This window comes from Hyperolius riggenbachi, chromosome 1 (assembly GCF_040937935.1).
Source record: "Hyperolius riggenbachi isolate aHypRig1 chromosome 1, aHypRig1.pri, whole genome shotgun sequence".
In the NCBI taxonomy this organism is placed as follows: domain Eukaryota; kingdom Metazoa; phylum Chordata; class Amphibia; order Anura; family Hyperoliidae; genus Hyperolius; species Hyperolius riggenbachi.
This window is the reverse complement of record NC_090646.1, coordinates 374,344,982-374,369,616: the sequence shown is the minus strand read 5'-3', so window position 1 is coordinate 374,369,616 and position 24,635 is coordinate 374,344,982. Positions and strand designations below refer to the sequence as shown.

Sequence of the window (24,635 nt, the reverse complement as noted above, 5' to 3'; positions counted from 1 at the left end):
AGCTTGGCCTTAAAGCTGCAGTGGCCATTTTCACAAAAATTAGCCTGGTCTTTAGGGGGGGTTTCCACTGTGGTCCTCAAGGGGTAAAGAGAAACCATAACCAAGAAATGAACTTCATTCCAATTAGTAGCTGATATTCCCTTTCCCATGAGAAATCTATTCCTTCTCTCAAAGGGATCACCAGGGGGCTCTGTATGGTTGATTTTGTGGTGAAACCCCTCCCACAGTGTGATGTCAGCACCTCACAGCACTGAGGTACTGAAATCACAGTGTGGGAGCCTTGTTGCATTGTGGGAAATAACAGCTGTTTTCAGCTGCTAAAAAAAAAGCAAGCATTATCTCCTTCCAGTGACATCACCTGCCAGCAGTAAAACTGTTTCAGTACATGTAAAGGAGGATACTGTGCACCTATATCATAAACAGTTCCAAAGGTTTATTTCGTTCCTCAGTCAAAAATATAAACAGCCTTGACATACGCGAAAAAGGAGGTGCCAAACCTGTGTGCTTGAAGTTGAGGCGGTGTAGAAGGGAGAGGTGACCAGGGAAAGATGCGGACGGCACTACAGCCGTTTCACGCCGCTTGCTCACATGCGTGTCCGTATCCGGACACGCATGTGAGCAAGCGCCCGAGCGGCGTGAAACGGCTGTAGTGCCGTCCGCATCTTTCCCTGGTCACCTCTCCCTTCTACACCGCCTCAACTTCAAGCACACAGGTTTGGCACCTCCTTTTTCGCGTATGTCAAGGCTGTTTATATTTTTGACTGAGGAACGAAATAAACCTTTGGAACTGTTTATGATATAGGTGCACAGTATCCTCCTTTACATGTACTGAATCTGCTTTGGTGCCCTGCACAAAATTACTTGCTGCACATTTCATATCTCTTCCTGCATGTCCTAGTGAAGTTGCTGGAACAATATTAAGGTGTAGGAATCGCATGTTGCATGTGATGCATAGCACCCTCTGAAGCAAGGCCTTTAATCCCCAAGTTCAAGCATATGAGTGCCAGATCTTAAGCTATTCTGCTATACTGTAGCAGTAAAACTGTCACCATGTGATAAATGTCTGAATGTAAATCAGGGAAAGGAAAGATTTTACAATGAGCGAACACTGACTAAATCATTTACACATAATTATTGTAAAAATTAAGCACTTTTTATTGCATTATTTTAACTGGAGTTCCTCTTTAAATATGAAAATAACTTTAATAATTGCAAGCATCTGGACAAAATGTTCTACATACAGTATATGTATCTCTGACCAGCAACGTCTATCAGAGTTTAATGGTTTAGATTGCTGCCCCACTGGGAGGGCATCCAATAGCTGGATGAAATGCAGCACCAAAGCCAGCCACAGAATGCAATCCCCTTAGGGCCACTGAATGTTTGTGCATGATCTGTCTATTCTCAACCTCATTTATCTGCTTGCAGCTCCATAAACATGCATTCCTAGCCCAACTATTGCTGGACACCTCTGCAACTGTGATAAAGAAAAGAAAAGAGAGCAATTTTACTGCTGCTAATACCCCAAGATTTCTTGTCTGGAGTTGCCTGGCAATACCTATAGATGTAAGATTATCACTGGATCCAATGAACAACATCTGTCATCTTTTAAAATATAACATGTTTTTTACTGAAATGCTTTGATGTTCATGGTTTCCTGACATCATGTATAGCTTTAAAGAACAAGCGACACCCATGCTAACCTAGAAATAAAAAACACATACATAAGTAGATAAATACTACTTCTACTTACATAACAGATGTATTGTGCTATCCATGTAATGATTCCTGTGAATTTTACGAAGGAAAACCAGAAAATCCTATTCTAGGCAGTGGCCATCTTGCCAAGCTAATGCTGACATCATATCCTCCCTGACTCTTGTCCCCCCCCCCCCCCTTCTCTTGCTCATTGTGTATTCATTAGCTGCCCTCCTCCCAGTGTCTTTTTTTTTATTTACACATCAAATCGCTGAGTCACCTCAGCCTTGCTTGTAAACACAAGTGATCAGAGGGTGTTTCTGATAAGCAGCTGGCAGGGAAATAAATGGAAGAGGAGGAATATGTTATAGATAAAAAGAACTCCCAGCATTCAACTCTTTGGCACTGTTTGGCACTAGGGCCAGTGCTCCTAAAGTATGTCATAACTCCAAACCATAACAGCAGAAAAAGTTTTGAGAGTTTTGAATGCAGGCTTAGCATCTTTATCACTTAATACACTCAGACCAGTTGCTGTTGAAATTTGATTTTTATAGTGACAATACCGCTTTAAAGTGAACTTCTGTGATATTCACAACAAAGAACAATAGATAAGGCTGCATTCTGTGCAGCATTAGAACCCACTGTCACAGCAATTTTAGTAGTAGCAATAGAGTATTGTACCATATTAGCCATCAGTAAAAGCAATACGTTTTGAATCAGGATGATACCCTTTATTGCCTAACTTAAAAGAATAAGAGTAAGCTTTCGCCAATTGCGCCTTCATCAGACTTGAATCCTGTAGGTTGACAAGTTGTTAAAGAACGCAGCTATATACATGCAACATCAAAAAGGATCATAGTTTCTGCATAGTAGTAGCAGTAGAGTATTGCACTGTGATAGCAGTGTTGCATGTATATAGCTGTGTGCTTTAACAACTCGTTAGCATGCAGGATTCAACAAGTCTGATGAAGGCGGAATAGACAAAAGCTTACTCTTATTCTTTTAAGTAAATTGTAGCCTCCTTATTCAAAGCTTTTTGAAATCATTTTAGCAATAGAGCCCACATGTAATACCCTGCTGCATCTGATCTTCCTGGACCTGCAGTATGACCTGACCACAGCAACTCCAATTTCACTTAGTATTTTACTGTAAAACTGAAACTGGTAGAATATGTTAACAGCTGTTAACAATAATTTAACTAGCCATGTTTAATCTTTTACGACTGTCACTATTTATCTCAGCCCAGCTCATTTTCCCAGGGTAGCAAGGTTAGGTTGCACAGAGCCTCCTTGTTTAGAGACGCATACACACACACCTCATCAGGAAATATGCTTTAACTGCATCACATGCTTTCCAGTAGCCGACTGGAGACTTTGGCTTTGTAATGGTGTGGGCTAATTTCTCTTGTCTACCCACAGCTTTTACACATGTACTAAAGCTACACTGAATCTTTTTCACACACTAAATTATGATCTTTTCCCCCCCTTTTTTTTTCTTTCTAGGCCCACATTTGCTTCTTTCACAAAAATAACACAATGGCACCACTGTGTGGAAAGTTTTCTGTCAAAACCTGAAGAGTTGATTTCAATAAGTTTTACAAGTGAAAGAAACCCCTTTTACCCAGAATGCCCTTTGAATTGTTTCAGAACAGAGAACCGAGTTCATGATCTGGATGTAAACTACAAAGTCTGAAAAAGATATGTTAACGCACGACTAAGTTGTTCACACTTAAACACAAAAGTAAGTTTTAACAGTATTTTCAAAAGGCAGATCAAAGTATTCTTTTTTTAATTTTCTGACCCAAGATGTTTTACTCACCCTGTTAGATAATTTGGTTCTTCAATGTCAGGAAGATGTGGAAACTACAATACATGAATTTAGAAAAGCAGCTTTTATCTTGCATGTTATTTGTCCGACATTTTTATATATGGTATATAATATATCACACAGTGCCTTAGAGAGTTCATTAAACAGTTCACATTGTAAACCGTATTTCAACTGAAATCACAATCCAATGGCTATACAGGTCTCAAGGGAGAAGACAGTTAATCTACTGGTATATTTTTAGTATGAATCCTACACAAACCCATAAAAATAGAGATGGTGTCCTTGGTGGGGATTGAACACTTCTACAAATGAAAGGTACAGTACAAACCAGTAAGACACCAACTTATAACTTTGTATCAGTGTCTGTCTGGTCCATGTGTGGCTTTATGATTCAGACTTATAATTAACAGACTTATAATTTTGATGATTAAGGTACCACTGGAATACAGCTAAAGCTAGGCATACAGCATTAAGCTACATACTGTATGCACACTAGATTAAACTCAGCTGAGTTGACAGATAAAGATCACCTCAGACAAGAATGCAGCATGTGCACGGGAGCCCCGCCTCTTGACGCTGCTTCCTTATGACCCAGCATGCGCGATCTTTGTCTGCATGAGGCACCTGAGTGACCCTAAGCATACTGCTCTTCCCATTCACCCTGCCTACCAGAAGTCCCTCCGTCATGTGACATGCATTGCCCCTTCTTTCCACTCCATAGAAGCAATTGCATTACTAGCTTGCATGCTAGTGATGCATCTGTTTGGCTTCGGCCCTGAACTGTTGCCTGAGGGATCAAGTTTTCGATCTCTGTCATGTGTTGGTTCTGGTACATCTGTAGGAGACTTTAGATGAGCTAAAAGAGTAATATCCACCTGATACTGATCATTTACTTGCAAGCTTGCATCGCGCAATATTAGAGCAAATTAAACCAATGCCTGATGTAGACATAGCTAGCTTAGCGCTCCCGCCTACACAGTCTTCCTCCTGCCTGCTTTATTTGATAATGAACAGCTTTTTTCAATCAATGTTTGATTCATAACACAACTGAACATTGATCGAGTAGGCCTTAATTTCTTATATACAGTGGGCTGCAAAAGTATTCGGCCCCCTTGAAGTTTTCCACATTTTGTCATATTACTGCCACAAACATGAATCAATTTTAATGGAATTCCACATGAAAGACCAACACAAAGTGGTGTACACGTGAGAAGTGGATCTAAAATCATACATGATTCCAAACATTTTTTATAAATAAATAACTGCAAAGTGGTGTGTGCATAATTATTCGGCCCCCTTTGATCTGAGTGCGGTCAGTTGCCTATAGACATTGCCTGATGAGTGCTAATGACTAAATAGAGTGCACCTGTGTGTAATCTAATGTCAGTACAAATACAGCTGCTCTGAGAGGGCCTCGGAGGTTGTCTAAGAGAATATTGGGAGCAACAACACCGTGAAGTCCAAAGAACACACAAGACAGGTCCAAGACAGGTCAAGGATCAAGTTATTAAGAAATTTAAAGCAGGCTTAGGCTACAAAAAGATTTCCAAAGCCTTGAACATCCCACAGAGCACTGTTCAAGCAATCATTCAGAAATGGAAGGAGTATGGCACAACTGTAAACCTACCAAGACAAGGCCATCCACCTAAACTCACAGGCCGAACAAGGAGAGCGCTGATCAGAAATGCAGTCAAGAGGCCCATGGTGACTCTGGACGAGCTGCAGAGATCTACAGCTCAGGTGGGAGACTCTGTCCATAGGACAACTATTACTCATGCACTGTACAAAGTTGGCCTTTATGGAAGAGTGACAAGAAGAAAGGCATTGTGAACAGAAAGCATAAGAAGTCCCGTTTGCAGTTTGCCACAAGCCATGTGGGGGACACAGCAACCATGTGGAAGAAGGTGCTCTGGTCAGATGAGACCAAAATGGAACTTTTTGGCCAAAATGCAAAACGCTATTTTTGGCGGAAAACTAACACTGCACATCACTCTGAACACACCATCCCCACTGTCAAATATAGTGATGGCAGCATCATGCTCGGGGGGTGCATCTCTTCAGCAGGGACACAGAAGCTGGTCAGAGTTGATGGGAAGATGGATGGAGCCAAATACAGGGCAAACTTGGAAGAAAACCTCTTGGAGACTGCAAAAGACTTGAGACTGGGGCGGAGGTTCACCTTCCAGCAGGACAATGACCCTAAACATAAAGCCAGGGCAACAATGGAATGGTTTAAAACAAAACATATCTATGTGTTAGAATGGCCCAGTCAAAGTCCAGATCTAAATCCAATCGAGAATCTGTGGCAAGATCTGAAAACTGCTGTTCACAAACGCTGTCCATCTAATCTGACTGTTTTGCTGTTTTGCAAAGAAGAATGGGCAAGGATTTTAGTCTCTAGATGTGCAAAGCTGGTAGAGACATATCCTAAAAGACTGGCAGCTGTAATTGCAGCACAAGCTGGTTCTACAAAGTATTGACTCAGGGGGCCGAATAATTACGCATACCCCACTTTGCAGTTATTTATTTGTAATAAATGTTTGGAATGATGTATGATTTTCGATCCACTTCTCACATGTACACCACTTTGTATTGGTCTTTCACGTGGAATTCCAATAAAATTGATGCATGTTTGTGGCAGTAATGTGACAAAATGTGGAAAACTTCAAGGGGGCCGAATACTTTTGCAACCCACTGTATATCTACCATTGTACTTAAAATTGCCCAGCTGTCTATTTGTGAAAGGTGGAGCAGCTTCCATAGAGTTTCCTGCTGCAGATGGTTTAAACTAATGATTCTTTAAGTGTTGTAGTCCTTTCATTTTATTTATGCTTGACATGATTTTGACTCACTTGCTGAATATACCTTGGACTTATCAACATTGACTTGCATAGCTCTTGCAGCTTTGTCACCATATTCCTGGCTTTAGTTCACTGCTTGCCAGTGCCGTTCCATGAAGCAACCACCATGAGGACCTGCTGATCTGTCTGTTGTTAATAACGTACAATCCGGTTGCATCATGTTTCTCATTTATGGATTTTGCATTGATGGTGTATAAAGCATCTGGCAGATGTGTAGAGGTTTGTGTTGTTGAATTCAGATTAACTTTGAGATAACTTCTTAGTCTTTATATTTTGCCTTTGTAGAGGTTGATATTCATTTTTGCCAAGAAATTCTTTTCAGTGGCAGAATATCTTCCTAGTTCTATCCGACTGCTGTCACCACTACAACTGGAAATAATAATACCATAATATTGCTGCCCTCCCTCATAATATTGTGATACATTTATTTTTACCATAAACCACTAGGAATTTGGAAATCCAAATGGAAGAGCCAGACTTGTGGGAGGGTGAAAGCACAACCCTATCTTGGGAAATCTAGTCATTTCAATCTTGTGCATTAAGCAAAGCAGTGTAACATTTAGGAAGTGTCCCTTGCATGACCCTGGGTAACGCCACTTAGCTTTTCTCTTCTCACTAATAAATGTGGGTGTCGGCCTGAAATGTGAATTATAAATGGAAAGAAAAAAACTGAAGAAATTCTGTCATCTGTGCATTATGCATCAAATATTTTGGTGTTAACAAATGAAGGAAACCAGCTGTGAGAGCAATATAGAGGCTGCTATCTCTATGATGGTAATTTTCAGTAAAAAAAAAATGGAAACTGACATGTCATTTTTAACACTCCTTTATAAATAGCCCCCTCAGTGCGCCACTCAATTCTCATGAGTTTTTATTACTTTCCTCTAGTCACATTTACTACAAGTCTCATCATGCTCTTCCAGCCACATATACTACACGATCCAGCATGTCTCTGTAGGAAATAAACTTCAAGTGCTATATCCTATACATCCCAGTATTTGATGCAGGATAAGAACATTAATGGCCCATACACACGGGCTACAACTGTCGCCGCAACCACGTGGCACGCGCATGTTGCGGCGACAGGTCGCCCGTGTGTATGACGCGCGTGCCCCGAACCGTCGCTACTCAGAGCAGTCGCTGGCCGATTGCCTTGGTCAATCGCCAGCAAAAGCTGTCGCCGCAACTTCGACGCAACTGTCGCTAGTCCGCCGTGTGTATGCGGACTAGCGACAGCAACTCCATACACAATGTATGAAGCTTCCGCCGGGGGGGGGGGGGGGGGTGGAGGAACCTTCGGCGACAGCTTCCGCCGAATCTCCGTCCCTCTGTGCGACGTGTGTATGGCTGTAGCACAGAGGGACCTGGCGACGAGCTGTCGCTGCTTTTTTTTTTTTTGCGACTGGCAACATTTGTGCCTCGTGAGTTTCGAGGCTTAAGACTACTTTCACACTTCCTGCATCGTTTTGGCCATTAGTCCCAATGAGACATAGCACACTACCCATGGAGCGATGGAAGTGGTCACACTGACGTAGATTCTGCAGTGGGTGGCTGCATCGTACAAGTGGTACCGAGCAGTAGGCATTTGCATTGGAGTCTATGGCATCGCAGCAATCTATTTAGGTTGCTGCGGTGGCAATGTAGCAGGTATGTGCTGATCGGGGGTAAAACAGTGACGTACTTCCTGTCCAGCAGGGAGTACATCACTGTTTGCGGGCGGAGCTATGCATATTACCCTGTTGGCGCACTCTGCCACAGGGTAATATGCATGGTGGAATGGTGTGTTGTGATTGTCCCGCCCAGGGCTCCTCTGCCACAGGACACTCACACTGCACCATATATAAAACTTGCCTCAAGGAAACCAGTAGTGAGAAGAGTAGGGAGGCTGCCATCTTCCTTATCTAATAAACAATGCCTTTTGACTGACTCCTGTGCTGATGCTCTGCCTCTAACACTATAATCCCCTGGCAAATTATAAGCATGCACATCAGATGTTTTGTATGCTTGTTGCAGGTGTGCGACTCAATCACATCTAAAGCCAAAAGCTCAGCATGAAAGCCAAGCAATGTGTTCTGTTCCCATGTGAGAAGAGCAGACTGGCGCGGGAGTGATGTCATGCGGCGGGTGGGGTAAGTGCTAATACAGGGGAGGAGCTAATAAACACTTGACTGATGTTCCAATCTTTCCTGATTGCAAACTAAGAAAACACAACATTTCTCAAGTTCAATCTGTCAGCAAAATATGTGAGTAAAGTAGCTAGAAAACACATGGAAAAAGTGACAAGTCAGATGAAGCAGTCTTTTCTGAGTCCTCTCCTCCTGCCAGATTTATCAGGCCTGCAGTCTGAATGGTTTACAGCAGTGTTTCTCATCAGCTTGTACTTTTTTATGACATGGTGTTTGCAAATGACCTCCTTGTTGTGGGTGCCCTAATGTCAGGAACCCGTAACATGTTTCTATTTCTTAGAAAAACTCTATGATTGTGTTTCTCAACCATTCCCTTAGGCTAAGTTCACACTATGCACGTTGCCTAATGCTCACACTACAATGCAGGCATAATGCAACACACACTCTGCACGCTATTCAGTGCATGTTCTCATAGCACATATAATTGCTATGTAACGTGCTCATTATCCAAAGCCACTCTGTAGACAGTGAGTTTGGATAACCTGGTTCATTACAATGCAGAGATTTGAACTTGCCAACACACAGTCCTCTGGACCACCGTTGCTGCTTGTGGACCCCGGAAAGGAATCTGACAAGAGCTTGTCAGATTTGTGATCATGAGCGAGCTCCTCTTTATGCATGAGCATGCAACGTGTGACTGCTCGTGTGGGTGTAACTCGGCTGTGCTCAGGAATGAAGAGGAGTGCAGTCGTAATCTTCAGGGGTGGTCGAGAGGCTTCCCTCTTCTTAGGTAAGCATCTGTTGTTTGACCCGAGGTTCGCCTCTGGGTCACATTAAGAAGAGGGCATTTTGGTCCCTTTGAGACCCTTATAATATACCCAAGCATTTCTGGGTCATAGTAAGCTTTCTGGGTGCTTTGTAACACTCAACAGCCCATGTCCCACCTCATAGAGCAAATCTGTAACGATTGTGGAATTCTCTCTGTGATCAGCGCACAAGACGTGCGCTGACACTGCGGAAATCCTCCACAAGCGTGTAATTTGAGGGAACCCAGCAAAAAGGTACAATGCACCTGTAGAGGGAAATTCCTGTCAGCAGGAGGAGCTGTGGAGTGCAGAGGAACAGCTCCTCTGCCCTGCCACAGACGCAATACAGGAATTGCACGAAGGGAAGAAACGCAGGGCAAGATAGCCCTGAAGGAGAGAGAGCAAAGCGACAGAGGGTATGTGTGTGCACCAATCTAGTCGCCAACCCGCGACAGTGCATACACAACCATGAAGAACAGGAGAGAAGGCAATCGCCAGAGATGGCGATTGCTAACAGCGACACAAGACTGAATAAGCACAGATGAGGAATGTATGTATGTCCACCAATCTAGCCGCCAACCTGCGACAGCGGACACACAACAAAGGAAACCAAGTGAGAACGCAATTGCAAGAGAAGCGATTGCGAAAGAGAATGAGCACAGGGACAGATTGTATGTGTGTGCACCAAACTAGTCGCCAACCCGCGACGGTGCATACACAACAGCAGATATGAAGTAGGAACGCAATCACGAGAGAGGCGATTGCCAGAGGTGACACAAGGCTACAGCAAGGCAGAGCACGAGAGTAGCAAAGGCACAACAAATCATACAATGAGAAGATAAGGAAAATAACAAACGCTAGCTAAACGCGAACACCGCACTCATTCGCAACAGTGCACGCGTTTATGCGCGGCCTCCGCGTGATAAGCACAACAGAGACAAACACGCCTAACTAACCACCGACAGACAAACATGAAACAGAGGACGCGAGCTCTTGCTTAACGGTTACCTCACCGAGCCTCCAGCAAGCGTTCGTAGCAGACAAGACATATACACGAAAACAGGAATAAGTGAGAGAGACTGATCCACAGCACTAGCGCAAGGCGAGTGCGATCCAGGCAAGACAGATTAGAGGAGATAGCTGGTAGCAACCGCTGCTCCAGCTATACTCCAAGAACAAAGATCAGAATGACTTCCTGTCGACCACCGCTGGGACAGAACAATCACAACAGACAAACACAACAGATATGCAATCCTAACTGCACTAGGGAATCTGCCTAGTGCAGTTCCAGGAATACTCTAAACTAATCTTCAAACAATGAGCAAGGCTGACACTCCAAGAGTGTTCCACAGGACTAACCCTTATGACCAGCCCAGGTCTGTGATATCACATGGTATATATAGAGCAAGCCTACAAAGGATGTGGCTAGGCAATCTGCATGACAAACGTATGCAAATTCCTCAGCAGCAAGCTGCAAAACTGACAGAAGGTTTCTCTTCCAGAGACCTGCAGAATGCAGACCTGAACAGTGGTCAAAAGGCTGCCTGCCTGCGCAGGCAGCCATGCGGATCCTCACAAAATCTTAATCCAAACCTGCAGGGACAATAAGCAAAAACTCTTCATACAGATGCATGTGTGTTGTATTAGTATGGCTCTTTGATGAATAGGCCATGAAGGCACACTGTGCACTCTCCAGCACTTCTACATGTACTGTATGTTTGGATTTTCAGGGATACAAAGGGTATGAATTACACATTCAGAAGTGTTGCATCTTGGGGAAATCATTCTTGCTGACATAAAGCTGAATAATTGCAAATAACTTCTGCTTTAATAAGACAAATTCATAATTAGCCCAGAATGCAACTGTGAGTATTATTATTGTGTATTTACATTACATCTTTAGTAGCAATTTACATAGTGTATATGACAAAGACAAATGGCATTTACATGTGCCTGCTCATGTCACTAACTGACCCTCAGATGAGCTCGATAAGCTCACAGTCTAATTACTACCATAGGCAGTACTATAGGCAGTACCATAGCCAGCCATTGTCTTATGTTCCTATTCCTATTGTCTAAGGCCAATTTCTGGGGATGACCAATTAACTTCTCTCTATGTTTTTGGGATGTGGGAAGAAAAAAATGCACCTGAGGCAAAGTGGGTGGTGGTGGTGGTGGGGTTTAGGGTTAAGTGTTGGGGAGCGATTTAGGGTTAAGTATGGGTTAGGGGGTAAGGCATAAGTAATGCTAGGGTTCTGTGTGAGAAGAATAGGGTTAGTTCTAGTTGTAGTAAAATATCATAGTATTATTTACTGATATTCTATTATTGTAATTGTCAATTTAAAAAGTAGAATATCAATAAAATTTGCCGATATCCTACTTATTGAAATTGGGCGCCCAATTTTCCTTGCGCCTCTTTTTCATGCGCGTTCAGTTTGGGGTTTAAGGTTTAATTGCTCTTTAGTCTATTTCTGCTAGCAATGTTAAAAAAAACAGCTAGATAAATAAATAACAATAATAAAATATACTATTAATGGTAATAATAATATAAGGGCTTTTATTTTTCATGTCTGGTCCACATTAACATGAACTTTCATCATCTTTAAGTTGGCAAGTCATTCTAGAAGTCACATTGTGTCAAGTAAGCAAAAACACGTTCCAAATCCCCACTAATGGAACGCATTGTGCATATCCTATGTCCCTTATTCTGTTCTCTTCTCCTTCCAGCTCAGACAGCCTCCTGATAACACAACATAAAACCAGTCATGTACCGTGAGAAGTGCTGCAGGCAGGACACTACATGTGTTTCCATTATTTTTCATGTTTGTATCGGAGATGTGTTGACCCTGCACAAGCATATTCTTACTGAACATTGAATTCTCATGTAGTATGTGAGCCTTCTTGTGAATCTTATATTTATTTAAAAGGGAAGAAACATTGTTCATCACATTGCAGCTTAGTTTGAACAGAGCCCCTTGTTTATCCTGATAAGGTCAGTCTGTGCATGTGACTCCTCTTATTACTCAGGTTTCTGCCCAGAACATATAGAATAATGTAGGAGAATGCAAATCAAAAAGCACAAGCATGTCTGGCCTGATAGACTGCTTCATTTGGGTACCCATTTTGCAGACGTTCTGATGCCGATAGGTAAGTATAAAAGTTGACATAGTTAGGATGATCGAGGGAGGTTAGGTTTTAGGGTCAGTTCCTTAAAGGGAAGGTTCAGGGAGGGTTGGTAAAAAATAAAAATCAATTTCCACTTACCTGGGGCTTCCTCCAGCCCGTGGCAGGCAGGAGGTGCCCTCGCCGCCGCTCCGCAGGCTCCCGGTGGTCTCCGGTGGCCGACCCGACCTGGCCAGGCCGGCTGCCAGGTCGGGCTCTTCTGCGCTCCAAGGCCCGTAACTTCTGCATCCCACGCCGGCGCTCTGATGTCATCGGACGTCCTCCGGGCTCTACTGCGCAGGCGCAGTAGTTCTGTGCCTGCGCAGTAGAGCCCGGAGGACGTCCGATGATGTCAGAGCGCCGGCGTGGGACGCAGAAGTTACGGGCCTTGGAGCGCAGAAGAGCCCGACCTGGCAGCCGGCCTGGCCAGGTCGGGTCGGCCACCGGAGACCACCGGGAGCCTGCGGAGCGGCGGCGAGGGCACCTCCTGCCTGCCACGGGCTGGAGGAAGCCCCAGGTAAGTGGAAATTGATTTTTATTTTTTACCCACCCTCCCTGAACCTTCCCTTTAAGGCCTGTTAGCTTAGTCTAATGATCAGTGTTGAAGAAATATGGCTGTATAGGATAAGGGAAACAAGATTGGGAGATAGGTTAGGGTTAAATATTGCGTATAGGGGACAGGTAGGTTAGCCCTCAGACAAGGGGCATGATGACTATGCAACTGTAAATTTAAATGAATGGAAATAGCTATATAGGTTGTCACTCCTGGGAAGAGAAATGTTACACCTGCACTAGAGCTGCTGTAAAGGTATTATGTCATTGACAAAGTGTTTAAACACCTGTGTCCTCTGTGAGCATTACACAGGAAAATTCCTGGCAAAACTAAGACAGAGGACACTAGGCAGCTTTGTGTTTCTGCCTGTCCCGCTAGGCCGTTATGATGGAGTGACTGTATTCCATCTGTGCTCTGCACTTACTGTACTTGTTTCTGGTAAACCAAGAAAAATGCCTCTTAATGGTCAAAAACATTAAATGAGACAGACAAAGGTGTTATTGTATTACATTTAAGGAATCAAACCTAAAGGCTGATCGAACATAAATATCAAAATGTTAAGCTATCATTAGTTCCTTTCAGCAGTAGAGCAAACTTAGACAAATACCCTTTTTTAAAGGACATCTGAACTTCCTGAAGTAAAAGGGATACGGAGGCTGACATATTCATGTCCTTATAAATAATGGCCTCAATTCACTAAGCTTTATCAAACACTTTATTGAACGTTTTGATAATTTACCTCATGGGTAAAATCTAATGTTGAATTCACTAAGGTGTTACATATGTATCAAATTTTTTATAGATAAAACGTTCAATAAATCTGTAACACCATACAATGTGCTGTTATTGTTATGTTATATACTGCTGCCTTTGGAGGGCATAGTTCCTTTAAGACTGCAGAGAATTCTGGAAGAGAGGCTGGAGTGAGCAGAGGCTGCTGGGAGCTGAGGTGTGGCTGGTGTGCCTAGAGCCTGGGAGTGAGGTCTGGAGTGACTGGGACTGGATCTTCAGGCCTAAATCCATAGGACTGGCATTTGATTGCTGAGTGTGAAGAAGGGATCCTGTGACACAGATTTGCTGCACCCTGAGCTGAATCTTGCTGCTGAATCTTGGAGAAAGGATACAGCTGCCGGACCAGAACTGTGTGAACCTGTGAGGTTGGTGGAGTCAGGATTGTACAAGCCGTGTGGACTTCAGAAGGAACCATTTTAGCTGGATTACAAAGAATCTCAGTCTCCTCAAAACTGCTGCCTGTGAGTTCTATACCTGCTAAAAGGGCCGGTTTAAGCAACAATGAGGCCCCAGGGCAAAATAAACCTGGGGGGCCCCCCCAACATATACCCCGGAACAAAAATCCGCATTAGGGGACCTTTTTTGCAGCTGGTATAGTCAGGGTGTGAAGTCCCAATCGGTCAGAGCTCCACATTCTGGCTATCCCAGCCTGCATGGGGGACAAAGGGTTAAAAAGTTTCAGGAGGGGGAACCCCACATAATTTTTTTTTTTTAAATTCCCACACTCTAAACATAAAAAAAATTGGGAAAATAGGAAAAAATGCCAGGGATCTTCATTCAGCCATATTGCGGCTGTATAGCGATCCCTGGCCAAAGCGCTGCGGCTGCGTACAGACCCCCTGGAAACCCCGTCAGGAAATTTTTTGCGCTTTCGTTTGGTGCATGTAAAATTACACTACCGTTAGGTTTGCTACTAAAAGTTACATTTACCGCATTTAAAACTATACTTTTTTCCTTCTAAACTTTAAAATCCATTTTCTCAAAAACTATAAGGTCTTTTCGAAAAATAGTTTTTTCCTCTTATTCCTAATGATCTCCTTAAAATATCCTGCAAATTTAGGGTTTCTAGCATTTAAGGTGGATTTGCTATTAACCATTAAAGTCGGCAGGTTTTTAAATGTGTTTTTTTTCCTTTGAAACTTTAAAATCGATTTTCTCAAAAACTATAAGGCCGATTTGAAATTTTTTTTCCCTCTTGTAGCCACTGGGGGCCCCTACAAGCTCTGGGACCCTGGGACAGCTGCCTCCTTTGCCTCTATGGTAGCGCCGGCCCTGCCTGCTGAGTGACCTTTATCAGGGACTGGCCCTGCACCTCATGGTAGGAACTATCTTTGCAGTGATAGAGGAGCATTAACCTGGCTGAGAGGTTTGGGAGTCATACCACTCCTCTTACAACAAACTGTGGACAGTGTATGTCAGGACTGTTTGCCATAGCCTGCCATTCTGAACTGTAGCCTGGTTAACCTGTCTCCTCATCACTGGCATCTATGCAGTTACTGCTGATTTCATCAGAGGTCTACCTGCGGCTGCAGCTTTTTCACAAGGCGCACAGCTGTGCACATAATGTTCCTTAAAGAGGAACTGTAACGGCAAAACGTCCCCTGGGGGGTACTCACCTCGGGTGGGGGAAGCCTCAGGATCCTAATGAGGCTTCCCACGCCGTCCTCCGTCCTTCGGGGGTCTTGCTGCAGCCCTCCGTACAGCCGTGACGTAATATTTACCTTCCTGGCTCCTGCGCAGGCGCTCTGACGGCTGTCGGCTCCGAAGTAGGCGGAAATACCCGATCGCCGTCGGGTCCGCTGTACTGCGCAGGCGCAAGTCTCCGGTGCCTGCGCAGTAGAGCGGACCCGACGGAGATAGGGTATTTCCATCTATTTCCGAGCCGAAAGCAGCCACAGCGCCCCCGCTGGAGCCAGCAAAGGTAAATATTGAAATTACAGTCGGGCCTGTCGCCGGCTGTTCAGAGGGCTGCAGCGAGACCCCCGTGGGACGGAGGATGGCGTGGGAAGCCTCATTAGGATCCGGAGGCTTCCCCCACCCGAGGTGAGTACCCCCCAGGGGATCTTTTTGAAGTTACAGAGTCTCTTTAAAGGGGTACCCCGAGTGCAGAACTGCATTATAGCCCACTGGCCAGTCGGGAGTTAAATAAGGTTGTACTACTGATTGCATTTTCTTAAAGAGACTCCGTAACAAAAATTGCATCCTGTTTTTTATCATCCTACAAGTTCAAAAAGCTATTCTAATGTGTTCTGGCTTACTGCAGCACTTTGTACTATCACAGTCTCTGCAATAAATCAACTTATCTGTCTCTTGTCAGACTTGTCAGCCTGTGTCTGGAAAGCTGCCAAGTTCTTCAGTGTTGTGGTTCTGCTATGAACCAGGCCCCTCTTTGCACACTGCCTGTGTGTTATTTAGATTAGTGCAGCTTCTCTCTTATCTTTTACAAGCTGGATAAATCGTCCTCTGAGCTGGCTGGGCTTTCACATACTGAGGAATTACAGACAAGGGCAAAGCTGTTTGCAGGAAGAAACGAGCAGCCTGAAACTTCAGTGCATGAGAACAGGGGGAAAGAAACACACAAATGATCTCTTGAGATTCAAAAGGAAGGCTGTATACAGCCTGCTTGTGTATGGATGTATTTTCTATGTGTGGACATACTGTACATCAACCTACTTCCTGTTTTGGTGGCCATTTTGTTTGTTTATAAACAAACTTTTTAAAACTGTTTTAACCACTTTTAATGCGGCGGGGAGCGGCAAAATTGTGACAGAGGGTAATAAGAGATGTCCCCTAACGCACTGGTATGTTTACTTTTGTGTGATTTTAACAATACAGATTCTCTTTAAGTTTGTATCTTTGCTATGGTTGTGCGTCTTTCGCCAGTGTAGTGTGCACTTCGTTAAAGTGACACTGGAGGGGCGCAAGAGGTTACTACCGTGTGTTGATTGCAGTTTATTAAGCTTGTCCCTTTGCTGCGGTGCGTTCTGCGCCAGTCTAGTGTACACTTGGTTAGAGTGACACTAGGGGGGCGCAGAAAGTGGCTACTTTGGACATACACTTTTGATGCACTTTGAATGTGTGAAGCATATTACTTTTATTGTTATGATCTTGCTGAGTTAACAAGTGTTTGATTAGTGCTATATTTTCTATTGCTTACGTCACCCCATTAGATCACGTTGGTCTGTGGGGAATAAATATATTGCATTGATACTGGTGTCTGCATGATTCTGGGAGGCAGGGTGCCACTGGAGGCGGTATCCACTAAGAGACCCCGTATTATTCATTAGCGATCCAGTCTGTCTCGCTACAAATCTATAATACCTTAGTGAATTCAAAATGAGATTTTACCCATGAGGTAAATTATCAAACGTTCGATAAAGTGTTTGATAAAGCTTAGTGAATTGAGGCCAATGTATCTTGCCTGGCTGTCCTGCTGATGCTGAGTCTCTAATCGTTTTTTTCGCTAATTCTGAACAAGCATGCAGGTCAGAAGCTCTGACTAAAGAATGACTGGATTTGCCACACGCTTGTTTCAGGTGTTTGATTCTGACACTATTGATGCATAAAGAATCAGCAGGATGTAGTGAAACAGATATTGAATATAAGGAAATCAATATGGAAACCTCTATATCACCCTCACCTCAAGTTCCATTTAACTAGTAAGACTTGGTTGTTTATAAAAGTCTGAAAGTCAAGATGAGGATTATACAAATTTGTTACTGATTCACTTTCAACATAAAGTATACATTAACAACCAAAGCTTTCTTTTTTCCACTCATTTTCCTTTTACAAAACAGCATTCTTGCTGTACTTCCTCTCGCTTTTCTAAGTTTCCAGTCAGAGGGTTTTCCTGTGGCGCCAAGGGAGCAGGAGAGCAGATTCCACTCCACAGGCTGCCTTGCTTTCCTTATGATACAGCACATACCACCCCTACTACCTCCACTAGAGTAACTTCTAGCCCCCCACGGATCAGGCCTAGTCATCTGTTCATGCTTGCAATGGTAGGAAGACAGTTTTCATGTAAACAGAATCATATGGTGGATTTAGTTCTCATACACACAGGCAGTCTTCTGATTGCGACCTGTGGCAAACATTCTCAATGTTTCTTGGACGGTCATAGAAACATAAATACTATCAGACTCACTACGTATGGAATGAAAACAGGAAAGGCTAATTGTTTCAAGACCAGAACTATTAGTTGCTGAATAAAAAAGTATTACTTTCCGTTCTTTGTCATGATTACACAATGAACATGGATGGGAGGATAGGGACAGGAAGCATTCATTGAAATTTGTAATGTATTGTGTAGTGATGGGGCCAGCAAATTGTGCTTCTTAGGTCTATGTGGTGCTGATGTATAACAAGCTAATAGAATGCACTTTGTTTCACATAAGGAAGCGTTTGACATATTTCAGTACTAATGCTGCAGATCTCTATTAGGAGGTGGTCTGAATGCAGAGCAATGTCTCATCCACCCAACAGAAACATAATACGGTAACACAAAGCCTCATTAGAGGAAATGTTGGATATTGCAGCCTGCACGTTTATTATGACAGACTAATGCATACACAGGCACATGTATGATGTGTGCTACAGCACTTTAAAAGACAAGACAAATAACATTTATATTGCACTTTTCTCCTGACAGACTCTGAGAGCTTGAGCTGCAGCCACTAGGTAGAAAGAAACTGTTAGGGAGTCTTGCCTAAGAACTCCTTACTGAATAGGGCTGGCTTACTGAACGGGAAGAGCTGAGATTCAAACCATGGTCTCCTGTGTCAGAGGCAGCGCCCTTTACCATTACACTGTACAGCACGTCATCTGTCCTGTATTCCCTCCTATCACAAGGATAGCAACTTCCTAGCACAAGTGAACTAGCAGAAGGCAGTCCATACATGTGTTAGAGACTAGAGATAGTCAATGAGACGCTATGAAATTCGAGCAGATGTGAATGTTATGTTAATTGTTGCCTGAATAACGTCTGCATAACCATCCCTCATCCTTTGCAGCCCACCCTTCTTAGGGCTCTTTCACATCTAGAACGCGTGCAGGAGCCGTTCTCCTGCACACGTTCTATGCCCTGCGGCGTGTCGTCAGGATGTAGCAATGCGACGCAACCAGTGGCGGTAGTAATTAACCCGACGGGGAAACGCTGGCTCCCGACGATTAAAAGCTCCCAGGTGCGTCGTACCGCAACGCATCGAAACGCAGCGTCGGATGTGAAAGGTAAAAGGAAAGTCTATGGACTTTAATTTTACCTTGGTTAACGCAAAGTTTCGACTTTGCATTAAAACGCAGCAAATGGGCTCTGGTGTGAAAGAGCCCTTAGCGGTGCAGGAGTTTACCATGTTACATTCCGTGTACAGTTTTGTTCTGCCAAAGCACTGCTTTTTAATATGCTGACAATCTACAAAATGTTAAAGTATAGGAAAAAAAAGTCATCATGTTTTATTTTTGTTAACAATGACACACAGCATATGACACATTGCAGACGTAACCAAGATGAGTAGACAAACTACTCTAGATAACAGAAAAGCATAAGTGTACACAATAAAGCTAATAAGACAAAGAGAAGTGGTAGATACCACAAGTACAATGCAGTATAATACAGCATCGCTCAGAAGTCACTTTTCACAGGTCTGGCTAAAGTAAACTGCTGTGTGGTTGGTTACAGTTTGCACTCTGTCACTGCTAGTGTGGCGGTATGTGATTGAGGTCACATCACACTCTTGGCATGACCTAGCTTATCAAGTCTGTCAAGTCACCAGTTCTGGACTTCAGTGGTTTGACTCTGCTGACTGACATTATCATAAGGAATGACACTACTGTATAGCTACAGGAGAAGGTGAGATGATAGACACTCTTGACATATTGGAGTGCACCACAGGGCATTTATGGAGGTTCAATGTTTTAGTGCTAATGTCAGTGTCAGATCCTAACCTTAGTGCCTATTCCAAATTATTTCCCTTATTAAAATTCAAACCCCTCCAGACACTTAACTATAACCTCTTTCTCAGCATTGTGCCCCTTCCTGGTGCCAAACTCTCATCCCTCCCCTAATGTTAACTCTGTCTTGATACCTTACCTTCTAATCGTAAAACAAATCTAACCTCCACCCCTACCTCCCAACCCTCCTACTCTATGCCTAGCCAAAACCTGTAACTCTAATGATTCTCACCTTCTGACATCTTCACTGTGTATCTTCATTGGCTATGTATTAGCGAGCACCCAAACCAAGTTTTCTCCATTGAAAAATCTCCCACTACTGGTAAGCACAATGCTTCAGCAATATATTGCAATCCACTGCACCAAAATGACGTGCTTCACTCTGCAAAGCAATGCACGAGATCCTTCATAGCGACGGTGCAGACTTGTGCACACTACTACTTGGCATCAGTACTAGCCACCCATTGCAGCACAGCCCCATTTAATATACATTAATTAGAGACACCAACCTACCATGTGAACATGTGGTCGGACTGAATTGAGGATTTCACATTGCAAGAGTTTCAGGTAGAGTTGGGCCGAGCTACTAGGCAAAATGGGTATTAGGTCAAGTAACGCTTTTCAATCTTTTATAACATTATTTTCACTGGAGTTCCTCTACACTATGGGCTAGGGCTGTTGGGAGTGAATAGTTAATAAAGTGTCCATTGACCATTCAGTCAGCTTGTTATATTTTTTCTTTACAAAATGGAAAGAGGGTAGGTGGGTTTTGCTTCAAGTGAGCGGAGTTCCATACTCTAGACAGTGACTTTTGATCACTTCCAGAAACCAGTAAATGCCAGTTTGTAACTTTCAATTACTGCTTTGTAAAAAAAACAGTACTAAACCCCTGCTTTCTATCTTTAAAATAATGGTCACATTACTGTGGCTTCTGTCCTCTGTCCCAAACCTCCAACAGGTGACCAGCCCACCAAGGAAGAATAGAGAGCTGGGTTGGATGAGCATCCTCAACCACTCCAACCATCTAGCTCTACTATATATGCTACATGCAGAGAACCGGCCTATCAGTGCTGAGGTGGCCTAGAGAGCTGTATGGATGGGATATCCAGCCAGCATTACTGGTAAGGCATGTAAGATATGGAACGTATATGTAACATTCACGGAAGAAGCGGCTGCGGGCACGCAGGGTGTCTCCGCAGCGCCTCGCTTCCCTGCTCTGGGACTTCGCCCGTTCCTCTGGCGTCTAGTACGTCAAGGACGGGGTTGTCCATTGCTCATAGGGTTGCTGTATCACGCGGGCGCTCAGAGACAGGACCTTTATGCGTGGAGGAGGCGCGTCAGCTGACCGGCTGGTCGGCTGACGTCAGAGGAGACTCACGGCGCTCAGGATTGGCTGATTGGTGGTGGGCGCGGCCGTGGGGTCTCCTCTGCTTCAAAAGCCTTCAGTCTTCACTCGCAACCTGTCTGCTGTTGCGAATACTTATGTGCTCGCGCTCAGACCTTAGATAGTATCCGGTGTGCTTTGATCTGGGAGGAAACCAGGAATTTTTCACAAGACTAGGATTATTGTATTATTGTATATTTGATATTCTGTGTATGACTCTGCCTATCCTCTGACCCTGCTCTTGCTTATCGATTATGTACTTCTGCCCATCTGACTCTGTTGCTGAACTCTGCCTGATATCTTACTATTCTCTTGCCTGTCAATTTTGTACTGTACCTGCCCGCCTGTTACTGATCCCAGCCTGTCGACCATTCTATTCACCAGTGAGCCCTGTCACTGGTGAGGTGTTCTTTCATAGTACCCACCAGCTCCTCTGGTGAGGTTTAGCAAAACTATTCAGTTACTGTGTACCAATAGTGCCCACCAGCTCCTCTTGTGAGGTCTAGCAAAACTATTCAGTTACTGTTGCACCAAGCACTATACACCTTGCTAGCTATACTTGCATTATTGGTGATTCTGCAGATCACCACATAATCAGGTATAGCGTCTGTATTATCGATGGTTCTGCAGATCACACATAATCAGACGTCTGTGTTGCTACACCAATCGTTACAGTATGTAAATATACTGTATGTATTTATATACAGCCAGAGCACTGCTATGTGTCCAACTTATCTCTATTCTGTTCACTGTTTTTTTTTCAGTTTTCTGTTTTACTCCACCCTGTGGCCATAAATAAAGTAATAGAGCTTTGAGAAGAGGGGTTGGATCAGTTAAAATGGGCACACAGCATGCCTGATAGTTAGGGCATTACCATAGGCCACAATGTAAATTGGGACTATGGCAGCGCTGACAAGGTAATTTGGTAATGGAGAGGAGAGGTATCATTGCTCAAGTGTGCCTAGGACTAGGGACCCCCTCAACATTTTACCATAGACCCCATGATTTGTAGCTACACCCCTGGTAATAACACCAGGGCTTTTAAACAATACCTACTTGATAAGCCATTGCTATTCGGACTAGAGCCATTGGTATCTGTATTTACACCATGAAAATGTCTGAGTATTAGACATTGGCTCCTCTAGTCTCAGCATGTGTTTCCTGTTACAACAAGGCAGAGGAAAGCCTTTGCACACCTGAATAAAACTATAAAGAGCTTTGGCAGTGCTGGCAAATCATTGTCAGGAAGTTCCTGTACCTAGTCAGCAGCTGAATGTTTGACATGGGAGTTTCAGCTACACTTTACAAGTACCTGTTGTGTCACATATCTACGCTTAGTTGATTGTGTGTAGAGGCTTGAAAACTTGGCATTGCAAAAACAATAACAGCGTCTGCTCCCTGAATGAACAATTGTTTTTTTAAAGGTTTAGGGAGAGGTTTGCTGTGGTACAGCCTGAGGTGTGTGGTTAATAAAGTCTCGTGCACTTCGAGTCAGGAGAGGGATCCAAGGAATTTTATGAAAACTTTTAAACAAATGCGGAGTGAAATCTGTCAGAATGTAAACACAGCATTTGTCAAACTAACCGACAACAATGCTGAGCTGTAACCACATTCCCATCCAAAAAATACATGTTTGTCCAGGAATGTACCAGAATGAGATGTGGAGAATAAAGGGAACATATTAGGCAATTGCCAACAGCTGGATTAAGGTTCCCATATTTCCTCTGACATGAAGAGATGTTATCAAAATAACTGTGAAGGATATCTAAATTCTTCACAGGGCAGTTTACAGCCATTTTGGTGCCCTGGACAGGAGAACCCACTAAAAAATAATATTGTTGAGAATGTATGAAAAACAAGAAAAACTATTACTTAACCCATTAGAAACTTCAATGGAGTTATCTTGTTTGAGATAAATGCACTGCTGTTGACTTCAGTCAGCAGACCTTGTTGTGCTGTAAATTATTGGAATGATTTGATTTTTCTCTACTAGCAGAAAATATAGAAACTGAAAGAAGAAGTCTTCTGTTGTTGTCTCACACTGCCTGCTAGTAACAAGTGGCCATAAATACACCTTACAGCAGTACTAATTAAAAGCTGGGAAATGTAACAAATAATAAATTTTAAAAAGATTTGCTAAAATAAATCTGCCTGGAGCACTTGCAAGCCTCTACATAAATTGGTTGCTAAAGGGGTAAACCCAAGGAACGTTACATGTTAAAGTGGGAATATATTCCCAAAACGCAAATCTCAGTAGCTACTTTTAGTTACATAAAATAATATTTTAAAACATGTCCAAGCATGCCCTATGTGTAAAAACATTTAGTTTCACTGCAGAGAGCAGTAGAAGCTTTCTTATCTCTGTCACCAGCAAATCTAATCATTGCTGCCTGAATAGCCCTCTGCCTGTGTCTTCATTCTGCTCCCTCCTCCCTCCCTCTGTTAAATAGACACATCGCATTGGCAAAAGCTGTGTCACTTCAGTAGAAAAGGAAGGGGACAGACTGAAAACAAAGGCAGAGAGCTTCAGCCAGCAATGATTACATTTGTCAAAGTGCCAGAAATAAGCTATATTGTACTGTGAAAGTAAATGTTTTTACACACAGGGAAAGCCTGGAAATACTTTCAAATGTTCTTTTACGTACCTTAGAGTTGTTACTCAAGAGGAGATTGCGCTCCAGATGGATCCAATATACCACCAGGGGTTCACAGTTAAACACAAAGTCACCGTCTTTTTATACCAATATCAGACAAATTCACTGCGCTCCTCCCCTACGCGTTTCGTCATAAATGACTCATCGGGGAGCCCCCTGATGAGTAATTTATGATGAAACGTGTAGGGGAGAAGCCTGGTGACACGCTGACGTCCAGTGAGAGGGGAAGAGAGGCATGGCAATAGCAGGCTGTGTACTGCGGTGCAGCTGCTGCTGCTTGTTGTCATACTGGACGCTGATCCTCATAGCGTTTTTTAGCCTTTGTTCTGTTTTTAACGGATTTTTATTATAATAAATAACTTTTTTTTACTGGACCGCCGAGTTGGACCTCTATCAAGGATTGACCAGATGGTGACAAAAGGAGTACTTTGAGTACTGATAAGCAGAGACACAAGTGGCGTGATGGTGAGTGCATACCCAGAGGGGGTGTACAATTGATTTCCATTTAAAGGGCACATCCCGGTGGCGTGCATAGATGTGGTGAAAGGGTCTCATTACCTAAACAATACTGAGCACTATGTGCGGTTTTTAACTTTTTCCAGGGCTGATCAGTGTAACCTCTGTAGTGGGGGCCACTTGATTGAGGAGCACAGTGAATTTGGCTGATATAGAGTAGTTACTGAAATTTTTGTTTCAGAAGCATAATACCACTTTAACCACTTTACCCCCGCGCGTACGGATTTCTCCGTCCCTTTTTCCATCCTTTAACCCCCAGGGACGGAGAAATCCGTACTTTGCGCACTCCTGCCGCTGCCCGCGCTCCTGC

General features: G+C 43.5%; 1 protein-coding gene across 5 annotated transcripts in view; it reads right to left on the bottom strand.

Moving 5' to 3' along the window:
- LPAR1 (lysophosphatidic acid receptor 1) overlaps positions 1–24,635 on the bottom strand; it is a 178,569-nt gene that overhangs the window by 93,367 nt on the left and 60,567 nt on the right. For 4 of the 5 annotated variants that reach the window (XM_068234334.1, XM_068234335.1, XM_068234336.1 and 1 more), the window contains exon 4: positions 3,517–3,560. The exons of the other annotated variant lie outside the window; for it this stretch is intronic. The gene's annotated coding sequence lies outside the window, so the exon portion shown is untranslated. The remainder of the gene's footprint in view (positions 1–3,516; positions 3,561–24,635) is intronic. 5 annotated transcript variants of the gene reach the window in all.